Genomic DNA, 19,413 nt, shown 5'->3' on the forward strand with positions numbered 1-19,413 from the left:
TTACTTATTCAGTAATGTTTTACGATAAAAATAGTATTCTGAGCTTGTTCCTACACAGACGTAAATGATCATGCTGGAACAGATTTATCCTAGTTTGATTTAATAACCTATTTAAAATTAACAAAATATAGTAATGAATTAGAACGTTTAGTTTTAAACCACAACGTAGAGAAACTTACTGTACCCTCCATTTCAATATTATTATTTAATTTAAATTAACTATATTCATATAAGCTTAAGTTACGTTTTATTTATAAAACTATATCTTTTTAATTAATTTAATATTAGCAGTCCAATATGGCGATTGGGAAGTGCATGTAGTGGCGCCATCTATTAGTACATTTATTGACGAGTACCAATGGCGGTCAGTTTAAATTTTTTATGAGGCATCAACCTACTCATTTAGGATTTCTCAGAGATTGATCTTAATAAGAACAGTAAACTACTGATTAAATCTCTTGAATTTCAAAATTATTATTCTGAACATATGCCTCGAAGGGCCGTAGTATATAAAATTATATTAATATCGAGAAGCAATTGATGGTAAATTCGAAATTGTAGGCTTTGGTTGGAGTTCAACTTGTTATTAGGTGAGTTTTAAAATAGCCAATGCCTCCAGAAAAAATGTGCACGTTACAATTTTAGTATCAGATTGAAAATTGCTATTTTGTGGAAAATTAAGTTGCAGTGGGTAATGTGTGTTATTAGATGGATAAAATGGTGAAATTTGAATAAATTACACTTTTCTAAGACCTTAGAGACCTACTTTTGCTGTTTTGGTTTTTATCTCTATTTTTTAGTGATTCTTTACGCTACCATCCCTCATAAAAGGAAAATTTAAAAATAATTTATAATTTTGTTTAAGAATAATATTTGTATATACAGGGTATAACAAAAATGAAGGTCATTAATTAAAACACATATTTTGGGACCAAAAATAGTTCGATTAAACCTAACGTACCTTAGTACAAATGTGCACACAAAAAAAGTTACAGCCATTTGAAGTTACAAAATGAAAATCGATTTTTTTTTAATATATCGAAAACTATTAGAGATTTTTTATTGAAACTGCACATGTGGCATTATTATGGCAGGAGCATCTTTAAGAAAAAATACAGTGAAATTTGTACCCCCCAAAAAATTTTTATGAGGTTTTGTTCTCTTAAACCACCCCCCCCCCAAACTTTTGTGTACGTTCCAATAAAATTATTATTGTGACACCATTAGTTAAGCACAATGTTTTTAAAACTTTTTTGCCTCCTAGTATTTTTTCGATAAGCCAATTTTTATCGAGATGCGGCTTCCTTTTTAATATGTTTACATAAAAATTTTATGGGGTTTTGTTCCTTTAAACCCCCCAAATGTTTGTGTACGTTCCAATTAAACTAGTATTGTGGTACTATTAGTTAAACACATTGTTTTTAAAAGTTTTTTGCCTCTTAGTATTTTTTCGATAAGCGATCTTTTATCGAGATGTTTCAAAATATACCTAAAAATGTACCTAAATTATAATTAAATTAGATTACTAACAGGTCTCTTATAATCGTACTTAACAATATACAAAAATGTGTGGTGATTCGACAAATATTCTAAATATTTCGATAAACACTGGCTTGTCGAAAAAGTACTAAGAGGCACAAAAGTTTTAAAAATACTGTGTTTAACTAATGGTATCACAATAATAATTTAATTGGAAGGTACACAAAAGTTTGGGGTTCGGGGGGTTTAAGGGAACAAGACCCCCATAAAATTTTTATGGGGTGCACAAATTTCACTATAATTATTTTTTAAGATGTTCCTGCCATAAGAATGCCACATGTCCATTTTCGATAAAAAATCTATAATAGTTTTCGATATATTAAAAAAAATCGATTTTCATTTTGTAACTTAAAAGGGCTGTAACTTTTTTTGTGTGGACATTTGTACTAAGGTAAGTTAGGTTAAATCGAACTATTTTTGGTCCCAGAATATGTGATTTAATAATTTATGACCTGCATTTTTGTTACACCCTGTATAGTCCTCTGTAGAGTTTGCAATTTGTTATTTCACCCTTTTTATAAATTCGTACTATCTGAGCATTCTCCCAGTCAATTGGTATCTGTTCTTCTCTCTATATGTCATTAAATACCTTTAATAATAACTCAGTTGCATTTTTCTCATCTTTTTTAATTATTTCACTTGTTATACTGATCTACCCTTGTTCCTTTCCGTTTTTCATTTCTGCAATAGCTTCTTGCAGCTAATTTATGCTTCTAGGATATTCTTTATTATCTTCTATTCTTTGGTCAACAGATTGTTTTCTTCTTGATAACGGTGAGTTTGGAGTATCTCTTGGAAATATTCTCTCCATCTATTCGTGATTTCATTTTCTTCTGTGAGAATTTCGCCAGTTTTAGTCTTTATTTTTTATGTCTTGAGTTTTTTCTTTTCTCATTGATTTTAAAACTCTATAGATCAGTTTCTGTCCTCTTTAATGCCTGTTTCCATCTTTTATCCAAATATTGTCCATTTGTCGTTTTTTGCTTTTGTAACAAGTTTTTTTACTAACCTCCTGTGTCTGGTGTTTTATTTTGTAAGTATATTTTCCAAGCAATTTTCTTTCTTTTAATTTGTTGTTTTATTTCTTCATTCCACTAATTTGTTTGCTTTCTTTTATTGCCCTTTTCACTTGTTCCACATACTTCTGTCGCTGTATTTATTATAACCTCTTTGAAGTAGTTCCATGGTTAGGTGAGTTTTAAAATAGCCAATACCTCCAGAAAAAATATGCACGTTACAATTTTAGTATCAGATTGAAAATTGCTATTTTGTGGAAAATTAAGTTGCAGTGGGTAATGTGTGTTATTAGATGGATAAAATGGTGAAATTTGAATAAATTACACTTTTCTAAGACCTTAGAGACCTACTTTTGCTGTTTTGGTTTTTATCTCTATTTTTTAGGGATTCTTTACGCTACCATCTCTCATAAAAGAAAAATTTTAAACTTATTTACAATTTTATTCACTAATAATAAATATTAATTATTACAGGGTAGCGACAAAGTACGGAAACACGGTAATTTCTCGGAAACCGCTAAAACGATTTTTATAGATTTTGGTATTTAAGCGTCTTCTAATGCGGCCGATATTATAGTGATAATTACATTGTTGTCAAATCTTCCGTTTTTCTGGAAATCTAATGAACTTTCTTATTTAAAATGGAACACCCTGTATATTTTTTGGGTTTTGAAGTCCATGAGAAATACTGATTATTTTCCATGTTATATTCCCTATACCTAAATGCCATAATTTCGGAGTTATTGCTACATTTATTAAAAAAATTTGAACAAATTATAAAAATCAATTTTTTCGGCCCGGATAGACATTACTTCAGGTTCTTTGGATTATTGGGAATAAAAAAGGTGTTTTGTAATTTTTCTCTAAAGTTAATTGTTTCCGAGTTTTAAAAATTTAAAACTGAAAAAAATCGAAAAATGACAATATTCAGGGTTTAAAGGTAAAATATTGCAAAACCTCTAAAGTCAAAGAAAAAAAAGTGATATTGTGCCGATGGGGGTGAGTTTCACCCCCTTTTGGGGGTGAAAAATCTATGTTCGAAATAAGTCCGGAAATGGGTAAAATGACTAATTCTAACCAACTTTTGTTTTATAAAGTTTTTTTCACCAAGTTAATAGTTTTCGAGTTATTTGCGAGTGAATATGTTAATTTTTCTAAAAAATAACCACGTTTTCAGACGGTTTTTCGCAAATAACTCAAAAAGTAAGTATTTGGTCGAAAAAAATCTTAAAATATAGCAGGTAAAAAAATGAAAATGGTGTATATATTAGGACACTATACCTAGTAGAAGCAGAGTTATAGCTAATGAAAAATAGGTTCATATTCGTCAAATTCCAAATCGACTATTTTAACGTGCCATAACCAAAAAAGGTAGAACTTTGGGTAAAACTCATTTTAACTGTTTTAAAGTGTAATGCTTATTTTTGTTTTAAAAAAAAATTTAGCATCAAAAGTAAACAAGTTACGCTTAAAATAAAGTTGGTCCTTTTTTTTGGTAAGAAATCGGGAAAATCATCCCCTAATTAGCATTTCAAATGAACTTCATTGTTACCACTTCACAAGTTTTTTACTCGCGTATGTATTGATAATATGATCTGTAAGTTTCATCCGTTCAAAGACCTTATTTTTGAAAGAGCTGTAGTTAAAAGGGCTTGAAAGAGTTACTTATCACGAGTGTATGCAAATTTAGAAACACTGAATCTTAACCAATTTTTGTCTTACAGAAAAACAAAAAAAAAAAAATACAAAGTATTCAGAAAAGTAAAGCCGACTTTTTTATTGTTTAAGATTTCTGGTATCTCTAACAATTTTTAAGTTATTTTGAAAAAAAGCATTTTTTTAAAATTAAAATTTTTAAAAATTTTACTTAAACACCAAATTTTTTTAAAAATAAGCACTTTGAATCGATGAAACTTAACAGATCATATAAACACAACATAAGTAAAGTAACCTGTGAAGCGGTAACGAATAATTTCATTTAAATTGCTAATTGGGGTGATCTTCCTGATTTTTTTGCCAAAACAAAAGGGACCAACTTTATTTTGAGCGTAACTTACTTACATTTGATGCTAGAATACTATTATATAGAAATAGATTATTTATGAAACAGTTCGTGAAGTATGCTTTGTGCGAACGCACGCGATTTTTAGAGCACGAGCGACAACGGAGCGAGTGCTATACATCGCGTAAGTTTGCAAAAAGTACTTCACGCACAGTTTCATACAATATTTTATCTACGATAAACAAATAAAAAAACTGTAACTCTTCGTCACACTGGAATTAATTTCTATTCTACAATTTTTAGAACTTTGACATTTAAAAATCCTAACTACTTTCAAACCACAAAACTGTCAAAAATTTTGTTGTAAGTCATTGCTCATATTGTCATCACCATGACAACGCGAAAATTAAGGATATTTTGATTATATGAAAGTGTGCCAAAAAACCCATTGAAAGTGTGCGAAAAAGTAAATCCCATTTAAAATACATTGTTACTTCACGCACTTATATCTATAATGACAGTTTTCACAAACTAAAAACTTATCCATAATATGAGATAAATTTTTTTTATAAAAACAGAAATAAAGCTTTTTTTAAACACTTTAAGAAAGTTGTAATGTGTTTTCCCCAAATATGCTTCATTATTTGAATATTTCACATTGAATTATTCTATTTGGAATTCTTCGAATATGAACCTATTTTTCATTAGCTATAACTCTGCTTTTGCTACGTACAGATACCTAATATATACACCGTTTTTTTCACTTTATAGGCTATAGTTTTGCTAAGAATATTTTTTTTCGACAAAATGCTTACGTTTTGAGTTATTTGCGAAAAACCGTCTAAAAACGTGGTTATTTTGTTGAAAAATGAACATATTTACTAGCAAATAACTCGAAAAGTATTGATTTGGTGAAAAAACTCTATAGAACAAAAGTTGCTTAAAATTAGTCAGTTTATCCATTTCGGGACTTATCTTGGACATATATTTGTTCACCCCCGAGATGGGGTGATGGGGTTCACCGCCGATATGTGCTTTTGCCCCCAGGGCAAAAGCACATATCGGCACAATATCACTTTCTTTCTTTGACATCTTAGCTAACCCGTGTTGAGCTGCCCCCCCCCCCACTTGCAAAAATTAAAAAACAAATAGCCCTGATTTATGAGCTATTTATGAGCTATTTATGAGCTCTCATATTCCGCAAACTAAAAATTTTGAGCTCGTTCCACTGAGCAGGAATTTAATACCCTAATGGGGGGGGGGCTGAGTCAGCCCCCCCCCACTACTTAAAAATAGGAATATTGAATCGGTTTTTGCGGCAGAATTACGAGCTATTTATGAGCTCTTGAAATTATATAGTTTCGATTTTGAGCTCATCCCCTTCACCCCCAAACAACCCTTTAATTGATTTAACTTAAGAGAAAGATGCTGAGAAAACTTAAATATATCGTATTGCGGATATAGCTTATATACTCTAAGAATAAACTATTAAATCAAGAGCATTTCGATTATTGAGCTACAACCCCTTCGCAAGAAAACCACCCTATCTTCCCGGCTTAAGAGAAAGTTGTACTTAAAATGCATTAAACTAATTATTTGGCGACTACATATCATTTAATAATTTATAAGCTTCCAAATTCCGCGCATTTAGATCAGTAGATTGCAATTTATTTTGTATAGTGCAGTCACTGAAGGTAAAAATCAACGATTACCTTCAATTTCGGTGAACCTTCATCGATTTTCACGAAAATTGGTCAGTAGTTAGAGGATACGTCAAGAAACAAAGGTGACATGGTACCACCTTGCGCCTTTACCCTGAGGGTGGATACCGCCCCTTCTCGGGGGTGAAAATTATTTTATAAAAAATAAATGCACAAATCAATAAAAGAACAAATTAAAAGCAAAATTTATTATATAAAGTTAATAAAATAAGTCAATACTTTTTAAGTTATTAAAGATCAAAGATTTTAATTATTTGTGAAAAAAATGCATGTTTTGAAAAGGTTTTTTGTAAATCACTGAAAAACTTTGAAGTTTTTACAAAAAAGTTAATAGTAGTTTAATTCGTATAGCTTATATTCTAAGAATAAACTCTTAAATCACGCGTCTTTCGATTATAGAGCTACAACCCCTTCGCAAGAAAACGACCCCATATTCCCGGCTTAAGAGAGAGTTGTTCTTAAAATAATTTAAATTAATTATTTGGCGACTACATATCGTTTACTAATTTATGAGCTTGCAAAATATACGCATCTCAATTATTGAATTGCCATTTTCTTTCTATAGTGCAGTCACTGAAGGTAAAAATCAACTAGTACCTTCGATTTCGGTAAATCTCCATTTATTTTCACGAATTGACAATAACAACTTGGGGTTTTAGCCTGGGGTATATGTCACCCCTTCTCGGGAGTGAAAATTACTTTATTAAAAATAACCCTACAAATCGAGAGAGGGACAAATTGCAAGCAAAATTTGTTATATAATGTGATTAAAATAAATCAATACTTTTTGAGTTATTAAAGATCAAATATTTTAATTTTTGGAAAGAAAATGCATGCTTTAGAGCGATTTTTCATAATGACTCAAAAACTGTAAGTTTTTACAAAAAAGTTTTCATCACTAAAATTGAAGCTAATAAAAAATATAATAAATTGCTTACTTGAAAAACCCTTTAATGTTAATTTAAAGTAAGTTATTGGTGATTAAATGTATATTTTTTTCCGCGACTGTTAAAATCTAAGGGTTCAAGCTTAAATAACGGGAAAGAGATGCATTTTATAACACTTAGGTACTAAATACTTGTCAAAGTACTTAGAAATACCTATGAAAAATAAGATGCAGACAAAGTTGATAGTATCAAAATCCGCTCACCAATTTTCGTGAAAATGAATGGAGATTTACCGAAATCGAAGGTACTAGTTGATTTTTACCTTCAGTGACTGCACTATAGAAAGAAAATGGCAATTCAATAATTGAGATGCGTATATTTTGCAAGCTCATAAATTATTAAACGATATGTAGTCGCCAAATAATTAATTTAAATTATTTTAAGAACAACTCTTAAGCCGGGAATATGGGGTCGTTTTCTTGCGAAGGGGTTGTAGCTCTATAATCGAAAGACGCGTGATTTAAGAGTTTATTCTTAGAATTAAGCTATACGAATTAAACTACTATTAACTTTTTTGTAAAAACTTAAAGTTTTTCAGTGATTTACAAAAAACCTTTTCAAAACATGCATTTTTTTCACAAATAATTAAAATCTTTGATCTTTAATAACTTAAAAAGTATTGACTTATTTTATTAACTTTATATAATAAATTTTGCTTTTAATTTGTTCTTTTATTGATTTGTGCATTTATTTTTTATAAAATAATTTTCACCCCCGAGAAGGGGCGGTATCCACCCTCAGGGTAAAGGCGCAAGGTGGTACCATGTCACCTTTGTTTCTTGACGTATCCTCTAACCACTGACCAATTTTCGTGAAAATCGATGAAGGTTCACCGAAATTGAAGGTAATCGTTGATTTTTACCTTCAGTGACTGCACTATACAAAATAAATTGCAATTTACTGATCTAAATGCGCGTAATTTGGAAGCTTATAAATTATTAAATGATATGTAGTCGCCAAATAATTAGTTTAACGCATTTTAAATACAACTTTCTCTTAAGCCGGGAAGATAGGGTGGTTTTCTGGCGAAGGGGTTGTAGCTCAATAATCGAAATGCTCTTGATTTAATAGTTTATTCTTAGAGTATGTAAGCTATAGGAATTATATTCGCAATACGATATATTAAGTTTTCTCAGCATCTTTCTCTTAAGTTAAATCAATTAAAGGGTTGTTTGGGGGTGAAGGGGATGAGCTCAAAAATCGAAACTATATAATTTCAAGAGCTCATAAATAGCTCGTAATTCTGCCGCAAAAACCGATTCAATATTCCTATTTTTAAGTAGTGGGGGGGGGCTGACTCAGCCCCCCCCCCCAGTAGGGTATTAAATTCCTGCTCAGTGGAACGAGCTCAAAATTTTTAGTTTGCGGAATATGAGAGCTCATAAATAGCTCATAAATCAGGGCTATTTGTTTTTTAATTTTTGCAAGTGGGGGGGGGGGGGGCAGCTCAACACGGGTTCTTAACTATGCCTATGCCAAATTTCATGTCAATCCAAGCGTTTCTTTAAAATTCACAGCAAAAACCGTGAAAGAATGTACTAGGTCCAAAAACACAAGTAAAAAAAATAATTTGTGAAATTACGAAACACCTAAATTCAAGCTCAAACCTTCTTCTATCAGCTCCCTATAAGAATTTTTGGCACTTTTTATTCTAAAACATTGTTTTTTTAATTGTTAATGAAGCGCATATGAGAGAGCAAGCGATCAAGCTCCATTAACAACTAAAAAACAATGTTTCAAAATGAAATAAGACCAAATTAGTTACCGGTAATAATTAAAATAAGGTTTGAATTTGAATAGTTTCAAAAAAGCACTTCGTAGTTTCAAAAATAATATGGTTGACTTGTGTTTTTGAACATAGAAAATCGTAATTTTTCGATTCTTTTCAGTTTGAAATTGTTTATAACTCGGAAACGATTAACTTTAGAGGAAAATTAAAAATTACCTTTTTTGTTCCCAATGATCCAAAGAACCTAAAATAATATCTACCCGGGCCGAAAAAATTTATATTTTTATAATTGGTTCAAACAATTTTTTTTAATAAATGTAGCAATAACTCCGAAATTATGGCATTTAGGTATAGGGAATATAACATAATAATTAATCAGTATTTTTTAAGGACTCAAAAACGCAAAAAATATACAAGGTGTTCTTGAAATAAGACATTTCATTAGATTTCCAGAAAAACTGAAGATTTGACAAGAATGTAATTACCACTATAATATCGGCCTCGTTAGAAGACCCTTACCCACCAAAATCTATTAAAATCTTTCTAGCGGTTTTCGAGAAATTACCGTGGTTCCATACTAGCTGTATGTAATATATTCCTCTGTAGACTTTGCAATTTGTTATTTATTTCACCCTTTTTATAAAGGGCCTATCCGGCTAAGATGGTGAAAAGTGCCCCCAACTCGATTTAAATTCCATATAGGCCACTTTTTAGCACATATAGAGGAACTCACTTTCTGAAATTTTTAGCCCCCTAGGTGGTCACGTGACCCCCCTAGAGCCTAATTAGGCTTTTTATGTTTTTATTTTTTATCTCAGCCGCATCAAGTGCTAGCCAAAAACTTTATTTAAAAAAAGTTGTAAATTTTAAAAAGATGTATATGAAAAAATTTTTTTTTTTATTTTTTGGCGGGAAATTCGAATTTTTAGAACAATTTTAAACTTTTAAATAACTCTGAAAAAAAAACTAAGACACTCATTTTTACGAAAATCAATCATAACGTGTATTTTTGCACAATCTTTCACCCTGAATTTTTTCAGATTTTTGAAATTGGTGAAACGTACCTTTAAAAATAAAAAACCGCATTTTTTCGGTTTTTTTTCGTTTTTTGATACGATTTTATACATGTTTTTCAAAAAAGGTAACACCGTCACTAGAATAGGTAAAAAACTGAAAAATAATTGGGGTTTGCTTTATAAATTTTTTTTGTAACGCCATCCATTTTCAAGATACAGGGCGTTGAAGAAAACAAAATTTTACACATTTTTTACGATTTTGCTGAAACTACTGGCAACATTGTAATAAAACTTGGCGGGTTTTAAGAGGTAGTTATTGTGCATGTTTTGACATACAACTAAGGATTTGATATTCATCATTGGCGCGCATAGGGAAAATGGTCTGAACTTTTTAAAGAATAAAGATAGTACGCCACTGACATTTCAAATTAACAATCGTTTTTGAATTCCTCGTTCAATTTGTGACAAAAAATCTATCTTCTTATTTTTTCATACGACGCGCCATTTTTATTTAAAAAATAAAAGATCTTAACCCTTACAAAGCATTCGAACTTCTAGTAAATAGTTTCTATACATAAACTCGTACATCCATTATAAAAATTAATTCGAATACTTTGGAAGCGTTAAGATATTTTATTTTTTGCAACAAAACGGCGCGTCGTATGAAAAAATGGGAAGATAGATTTTTTGTCACAAATGGAACGAGGAATTCAAAAATGATTGTTAATTTGAAATATGTCAGTGGCGTACCATCTTTTTTTCTTTAAAAAGTTCAGACTATTACCCTTATGCGCGCCAATGATGAATATAAAATTCTTAATTGTATGTCAAAAGATGCACAATAACTACCTCTTAAAACCTGCCAAGTTTTATTGCAATGTTGCCAGTAGTTTCGGCAAAATCGTAAAAAATGTGTAAAATTTTGTTTCCTTCAACGCCCTGTATCTTGAAAATGGATGGCGTTATAGAAAAAATTTATTAAGCAAACCCCAATTATTTTTCATTTTGTTACCTATTCTAGTGACGGTGTTACCTTTTTTGAAAAATATGTATAAAATTGTATCAAAAAAACGAAAAAATGAGGTTTTTTATTTTTAAAGGTACGTTTCACCAATTTTAAAAATCTGAAAAAATTCAGGGTGAAAGATTGTGCAAAAATAAAAATTATAATTGATTTTCGTAAAAACGAGTGTCTTAGTTTTTTTTTCAGAGTTATTTAAAAGATTAAAATTGTTCTAAAAATTCGAATTTCCCGCCACAAAATAAAATTTTTTTTTCATATAGATCTTTTTGAAACTTACAACTTTTTTAAATAAAGTTTTTGGCTAGCTCTTGACGCGGCGGAGATAAAAAATAAAAACATAAAAAGCCTAATTAGGCTCTAGGGGGGTCACGTGACCACCTAGGGGGCTAAAAATTTCAGAAAGTGAGTTCCTCTATATGTGCTAAAAAGTGACCTATATGGAATTTAAATTGAGTTGGGGACACTTTTCACCATCTTACCCGGCTAGGCCCTTTGTACTATCTTAGCCTTCTCCCAGTCAATTGGTATCTGTTCTTCTGTCTATATACCATTAAATACCTTTAATAATAACTCAGTAGCATTTTTCTCATCTTTTTTAATTATTTCACTTGTTATACTGATCTACCCTTGTTCCTTTCCGTTTTTCATTTCTGCAATAGCTTCTTGCAGCTAATTTATGCTTCTAGGATATTCTTTATTATCTTCTATTCTTTGGTCAACAGATTGTTTTCTTCTTGATAACGGTGAGTTTGGAGTATCTCTTGAAAATATTCTCTCCATCTATTCGTGATTTCATTTTCTTCTGTGAGAATTTCGCCAGTTTTAGTCTTTATTTTTTATGTCTGGAGTTTTTTCTTTTCTCATTGATTTTAAAACTCTATAGATCAGTTTCTGTCCTCTTTAATGCTTGTTTCCATCTTTTGTCCAAATATTGTCCATTTGTCGTTTTTTGCTTTTGTAACAAGTTTTTTTACTAACCTCCTGTGTCTGGTGTTTTATTTTGTAAGTATATTTTCCAAGCAATTTTCTTTCTTTTAATTTGTTGTTTTATTTCTTCATTCCACCAAGTTGTTTACTTTCTTTTATTGCCCTTTTCATTTGTTCCACATACTTCTGTCGCTGTATTTATTATAGTATTTTTACTACAAAAACGTTATTACGTAGGTCAAAATTTTTGACGTAAGGGAACTGTCAAAACATTAGAATGTGACTTTTCATTATTGCCATGTTTATAATAAACATGGGAATAATGAAAAGTCACATTTTAATGTTTTGACAGTTCTCTTACGTCAAAAATTTTGACCTACGTAATAACGTTTTTGTAATAAAAATACTATATAACCTCTTTGAAGTAGTTCCATGGTTAGGTGAGTTTTAAAATAGCCAGTACCTTCAAAAAAAAATATGCACGTTACAATTTCAGTATCAGATTAAAAATTTCTATTTGTGTGTGTTATTAGATGGATAAAATGGTGAAATTTGAATAAATTACTTTTGCTGTTTTGGTTTTTATCTCTATTATTTAGGGATTCTTTACGCTACCATCCCTCATAAAAGGAAAATTTTGAAATTATTTACAATTTTATTCACTAACAATATTATTACAGGATAGGGACAAAGTATGGAAACACGGTAATTTCTCGGAAACCGCTAAAACGATTTTTATAGATTTTGGTATTTAAGGGTCTTCTAATGCGGCCGATATTATAGTGATAATTACATTGTTGTCAAATCTTCCGTTTTTCTGGAAATCTAATGAACTTTCTTATTTCAAATGGAACACCCTGTATATTTTTTTTATTTTGAAGTCCATGAGAAATACTGATTATTTTTCATGTTATATTCCCTATATTTAAATGCCATAATTTCGGAGTTATTGCTACATTTTATTAAAAAACAATTTGGAACAATTTATAAAAATCAATTTTTTCGAGCCGGGTAGACATTACTTCAGGTTCTTTGGATTATTGGGAATAAAAAAGGTCTTTTGTAATTTTGCCATAAAGTTAATTGTTTCCGAGTTATAATCAATTTAAAACTAAAAAAAAACGAAAAATGACGATATTCAGGGTTCAAAAACACAAGTAAAAAAAATAATTTGTGAAATTACGAAACACCTAAATTCAAGCTCAAAACTTCTATCAGCTCCCTGATATCCCTATCCACTTTTTATTCTAAAACATTGTTTTTTTAATTTAGCCCAGTAAATGAACGGGAAATTCGGCGATACCGTGTAATTTTCAGGGGCAACTCCGAATTGCATGAAAATTTGGATTTAGGTTCTACTTACCCTCCGCTTCAAAGTTGAAATTGTGCCGTTGGTTGCTTTTACTTGGGGGGTGACAGTCACCCCTTCTCGGGGGTGAAAAAACATACGTTCAAGATAAGACCGGAAATGAATAAATTGACTGATTTTAAGGAACTTTTGTTTTATAGAGTTTTTTACTTAAGTCAATACTTTTCGAGTTATTTGCCATTGAAAATGTTGATTTTTCGACAAAAAAAACTACGTTTTCAGACGGTTTTTCGCAAATAACTCAAAAAGTAAATATTTTATCGAAAATAACATCCTTAGCAAAAGTGTAGCTTATAAAAAACCCCAAAAAATGGTGTATCAGTAAAGTCTATCAATCAAATAAAAACAAAGTTGTAGCTCATGAAAAATACGTTCTTATTCGTCTAATTCCAAATCGAATATTTCAAGGTGAAATCACCGAAAAATTAAGCACTTTTCGGGAAAAACCCATTTAAACTTTTTTAAAGTGTTTATAAAAAGCTTTGTTTTAATTTTTAAACAAAAGTTTTAGCATTAAAAATAAGCGAGTTTGGCTCAAAATAAAGTTGGCCCTCTTTTTTTTTGTAAAACATCATGAAAATCTCGCCGTGTTTAGCTCCCCAAATGAAATTAATCGCTACCGTTTTACAAACAATTTACTATCCTATCTATTTTTTATATGATCTGTCAGTCTCACCGGTTTAAAGTGTTTATTTTTGAAATGGTTATAATTTTATAATTGAGAAAGCTTGAATGGGTCACTAATCACGAGTGTATGCAAATTTTGAACAGCCATATCTTAATTAATTTTTGTCTTACGGAGAAACAAAATGAAACTAGCATATTTATAATAGCAAAACCTACATTTTTTTACTCTTTAAGATTTTTCTTATCACTAATACTTTTTAAGTTATTTTGAAAAAATTAAATTTTTCAAAAATTTTAAGAAAATTTTATTTTACTATAAAACCAAATGTTTTCAAAAATAAGCCCTTCAAACAAATCAAACTTACAGATCATATAAACAATACACATACAGTTAAAATAAATGGTAAAGTCAAACGATTAATTTCATTTAGGGTGCTAAATAGAGGGAGGTTTTCACGATTTTTTTTACCAAAAAAAAAGGGGCCAACTTTTTTTTCAGTATAACTCGTTTATTTTTGATGCTGTAAACTTTTTTAAAAAACAAATAATAAGCCTTTTTCGATACTTTAAAAATGTTAATAGGGTTTTCCCGAAAAACGCTTCTTTCTTCGGTGATTTCGCGTTGAATTATTCGATTTGGAATTAGACGAATAAGAATGTATTTTTCATGTGCTGCAACTTTGCTTCTACTCAATTTGTAGACTTTACTGGTACACTATTTTTTTCGTTTTTTTTATAGGCTACACTTTTGCTAAAAATATTTTTTTCGATAAAACATTTACTTTTTGAGTTATTTGGGAAAAACTGTCTGAAAACGTTTTTTTGTCAAAAAATCAACATTTTAAATCGCGAATAACTCGAAAAATATTGACTTACGTAAAAAATTTTATAGAGCAAAAGGTGCTTAAAATAAGTCAGTTTATCCATTTCCGACCTTATTTTAAACACACGTGTTTCACCCCCCGAGAAGGGGTAAATGTCAACTCCCAAGTAAAAGCAACCAACGGCACAAATTCAACTTTGAAGTGGAGGGTAAGTAGAACCTAAATCCAAATTTTCATGCAATTCGGAGTTGCCCCTGGAAATTACACTCCAAAACGGTCATTTATTGGGCTAATTGTTAATAAAGCGCATATGAGAGGACAAGCGATCAAGCTCCATTAACAACCAAAAAACAATGTTTCAAAATGAAAGAAGACCAAATTACTTACCGGTAATAATTAAAATAAGGTTTGAGTTTGAATTTAGGCACTTCGTAGTTTCAAAAATAATATTGTCGACTTGTGTTTTTGAACCTAGAAAATCGTCATTTTTCGATTTTTTTCAGTGTGAAATTGTTTATAACTCGGAAACGATTAACTTTAGAGGAAAATTAAAAATCACCTTTTTTGTTCCCAATGATTCAAATAACCTAAAATAATGACTACCCGGGCCGAAAAAATTGATTTTTATAATTTGTTCCAAAAAAATGTTTTTAATACATGTAGCAATAACTCCGAAATTATGGCATTTAGGTATAGGGAATATAACATAATAAATAATCAGTATTTTTTAAGGATTTAGAAATGCAAAAAATATACAAGGTGTTGTATTTGAAATAAGAAAGTTCATTAGATTTCCAGAAAAACTGAAGATTTGACAAGAATGTAATTACCACTATAATATCGGCCTCATTAGAAGACCCTTATCCACCAAAATCTATTAAAATCTTTCTAGTGGTTTTCGAGAAATTACCGTGTTTCCATACTTTGTCGCTACCCTGTATATTATAATATATTCCTCTGTAGAGTTTGCAATTTGTTATTTCACTCTTTTTATAAATTCGAACTATCTGAGCCTTCTTTCAGTCAATTGGTATCTGTTCTTCTCTCCATATGTCATGTCATTAAAATATTCCTTTCCGTTTTTCATTTCTGCAATAGCTTCTTGCAGCTAATTTATGCTTCTAGGATATTCTTTATTATCTTCTATTCTTTGGTTCACCAGATTCTTTTCTTCTTGATAGCGGTGAGTTTGGAGTATCTCTTGGAAATATTCTCTCCATCTATTCGTGATTTATTTTTCTTCTGTGAGAATTTCGCCAGTTTTAGTCTTTATTTTTTATGTCTTGAGTTTTTTCTTTTCTCATCGATTTTAAAACTCTATAGAACAGTTTCTGTCCTCTTTAATGTTTGTTTCCATCTTTTCTCCAAATATTGTCCATTTGTCGTTTTTTGCTTTTGTAACAAGTTTTTTTACTAACCTGCTGTGTCTGGTGTTTTATTTTGTAAGTATATTTTCCAAGCAATTTTCTTTCTTTTAATTTGTTGTTTTATTTCTTGATTCCACCAAGTTGTTTGCTTTTTTTTATTGCTCTTTTCACTTGTTCCATATACTTCTGTCGCTGTATTTTAACCTATTATAACCTCTTTGAAGTAGTTCCATGGTTAGGTGAGTTTTAAAATAATACCTCCAGAAAAAAAAGAATGTGTGTGTACTTTGTACGCGCGTAAGAAGTTATACTTCTATTATAATATAATTTCAACGAAATAAATATACCTACTTAACAGTTACAATACAAAAAATTAACAATAATTACCAAAAATGAACCAAAACTTAACAATGCCAAATATTAAAAAAAAAGAAAAAAATATGAATCGTCCGGGATTTGAACCCGCAATCTCGCGATTTTTTTATCTCTGGTCCAATGCTCTACCAACAAGGCCATCAAGCCGCATGCTACTTACCTTTCAGATATACATAATTATACATCACGGTGACAAGTGAAATATAAAAATAGATGTTTTATTATTTTACGCCCAAGGAAGACAAATCCAAAGACACAAAATTATAATAAAAAACCTTTTAAACCACCTTTAATATTAATGTTAATAAATGAAATATAAATATTTTGACGTTTCACAATTTGACAATTCACTTTTAACTGCAATGTCTTAAAATTTTTAAAGCACTACTGCCTTAAAGTAGCATTTTTAACGTTCCTATGGAGTCCTAAAAATTGCATTTTTAACACGTTTGTAGAAAAATATATTTAAAAACACTAATATATTCTTTCCACACCTTTTCTGGACTGATACATACATCAATTAAAACATTTTGAAGTATAACTTCAAAAATATAATATGAAAACTATTTAAAAAGGCAGTATAACTATTAACTAACCTTTGTTGTTTCTCTTTCCACAAATTTTAAAACGCAACAACCATACATAACCAAACCGTCAACCGTCCAAACCACAGCTGCGCTACAGCTGCCATATTGGATAATTTTTGACATGTCATTTGAACATCTAGTCAGAACAAAGTTATAATGCGCATGCGCCGGGATCGTAGGTTTTAACATATAAAAATTCACCCTCATATCGCGCGTAAAGTATAACTCCAAAATTATGCACGTTACAATTTCAGTATCAGATTAAAAATTGCTGTTTTGTGGAAAATTAAGTTGCAGCGAGTAATGTGTGTTATTAGATTTGAATAAATAACACTTTTCTAAGACCTTAGAGACCTACAGTCCCTCTAATATACTTACCGTTGCACGTCATTATTATGTCAGAGATCAAAGTTGACATAGTTTCCAAAGTATAAAAAAATCCTGAAGCCATTTTAAATGAAATAGATCACATAATTATTAGACCGGACTCTCAAAGGAGTTTCGTTTGAAAAAATTGCAGACCGGATTCTGACTTCTGAAATGTGTTGTTGTAACCCTGGACTTTAATTTCACAGATGTTGCCAGTCTGTACTGTGGTTCCCCCTCCCCCACCCCACCCGCTCCAATACTTCATAATATTTTTTTTTCAAAAAATTCTACAGACTGTACAATAGCACCAGTAAAGTTAATTTTAAATTTGAATCAATCTCTTAAATATGACCTACATAACAAAAAATGAATCATAAAAATCGGTTCATAATTGATGGAGTAATCGCGTAACAAACATAAAAAAATCATACAGATAAAGGCTTGTATTTGCGATGAAAAAAATAAAGATGCGATGAGATAAAAGCTTCTTTTATTGTTCAATCTCAAATTAATCCCTTAATTTGTAATCTCACATTTTTTCTTAACTTCCTAAACTTTTATAGTTTCACCGTGTATGATTGAAACATTGGGAAGCATCGAGTAATATTTTAATAATTAGAGTCCATTCAACCTGCAAACTTAATAAAATGCCAAATAATATATTTTCCAATTGAACTTTACAAGTTTTGCAATAGCTTCCTTTAAACTGTAGTTGCAATCTTTCAACATGCAAAGTCCGTAGTTCGGTTGTCATGCAACTTATTGATGAATTGTATATTTTGACGAGATTATAAATTAACCAAAGGGATTATTTTGGGTTGCAGTCTAATTGAAGTAGTTACCTCGTTAACAAGTGCGTAAGTCGTTGTTAGAAGTTACGCCGAGTGTAATTATTATCAGTAGCTGTCATTAAAGGCAATCTATCATAGAAAGTTACCTGAACATCATATATAGTGTAATTATACGTAGCTGTCAATAAAACCATATTTTTTACTCCACACTCAAACATTTATTTACCATCGTCAATCGAGAAGAAGCGGACAAAGGGACATTACAAAACAATTCGATCCTTAGATCTACGTCGAATTGTCCATTTATTGAAGTCTATTAAAAAGACTATTGCCGGACTTACAGCCATTTTTTCATAAGAAGGTTCCTACTCACCCCCACCTCTTATTTGCTAAGGTAAAATTAAACTTGTGAAATCAAATATGCGCAGAATTTTATGAAGAATACGATGATTGGATTTCCAGTGCCCTTTCATTAGGTAAATTTTGTAAAATTTTGATTTTTTAAGTTTTGATATTCAATAACGCCATCTAGCGGTGAGCCTACAATTATGAAAATAATTTCCAGGCTTTTCCCGAGGCAACTTTTGTTATAAATATTTTTTTCTCAAAGCTGTACTATAAACGGTTCCTGAGATATGGCCGAGAGCCGTTCTTATTGGGACACCCGGTACATAAAAGACATAAATAATAACTTATATGCATTAAGTTCACTTAATTTTATTAACTAGCGGGTTTTATTGGTTGAATTTGTCTGTCGATAATTAAGTTTCATGTCAGCTAACATATTTTAATATTTCAACAATTTTTTTTAATTTTGGACACCGTTGGGGGAATTTTCCCATTCCCCCCTCTTAGAGCCGCCACTGGTTCTCTCAAAAAATTGTAGTAAATCGTAATTGAAACAATTTCAGTCTTTATACTTTTTGTCGAAAAGTTGAAAATGGGGAAGATATTGAACAAAAACAATTGCTTTAAAATCAATCGGGTCTTACGCTCGCGCCTTTACCGCATACGTACTACCTTAAATATTGATTTTATCAAAAAAATGAAGAAGATCGAAATTGTGCAAAATTTAATTCTCTTCATTTTTGTATAGGTTAAAATTTGTTGTAAAAGTAATAATAAACGAGATAATTCAATAAATCAATAATTATGCTTTAACTGTCACTGTTTTTCCCCATAA

At 30.4% G+C, this 19,413-nt stretch overlaps 1 protein-coding gene across 1 annotated transcript in view; it reads left to right on the top strand.

The window, feature by feature from the left end:
- The window catches only part of LOC114328845 (obg-like ATPase 1), a 286,804-nt gene that overhangs the window by 226 nt on the left and 267,165 nt on the right, over nt 1-19,413 (top strand). The gene's annotated exons all lie outside the window — the stretch shown is intronic.

This window comes from Diabrotica virgifera, chromosome 3 (assembly GCF_917563875.1).
Source record: "Diabrotica virgifera virgifera chromosome 3, PGI_DIABVI_V3a".
NCBI lineage: Eukaryota > Metazoa > Arthropoda > Insecta > Coleoptera > Chrysomelidae > Diabrotica > Diabrotica virgifera.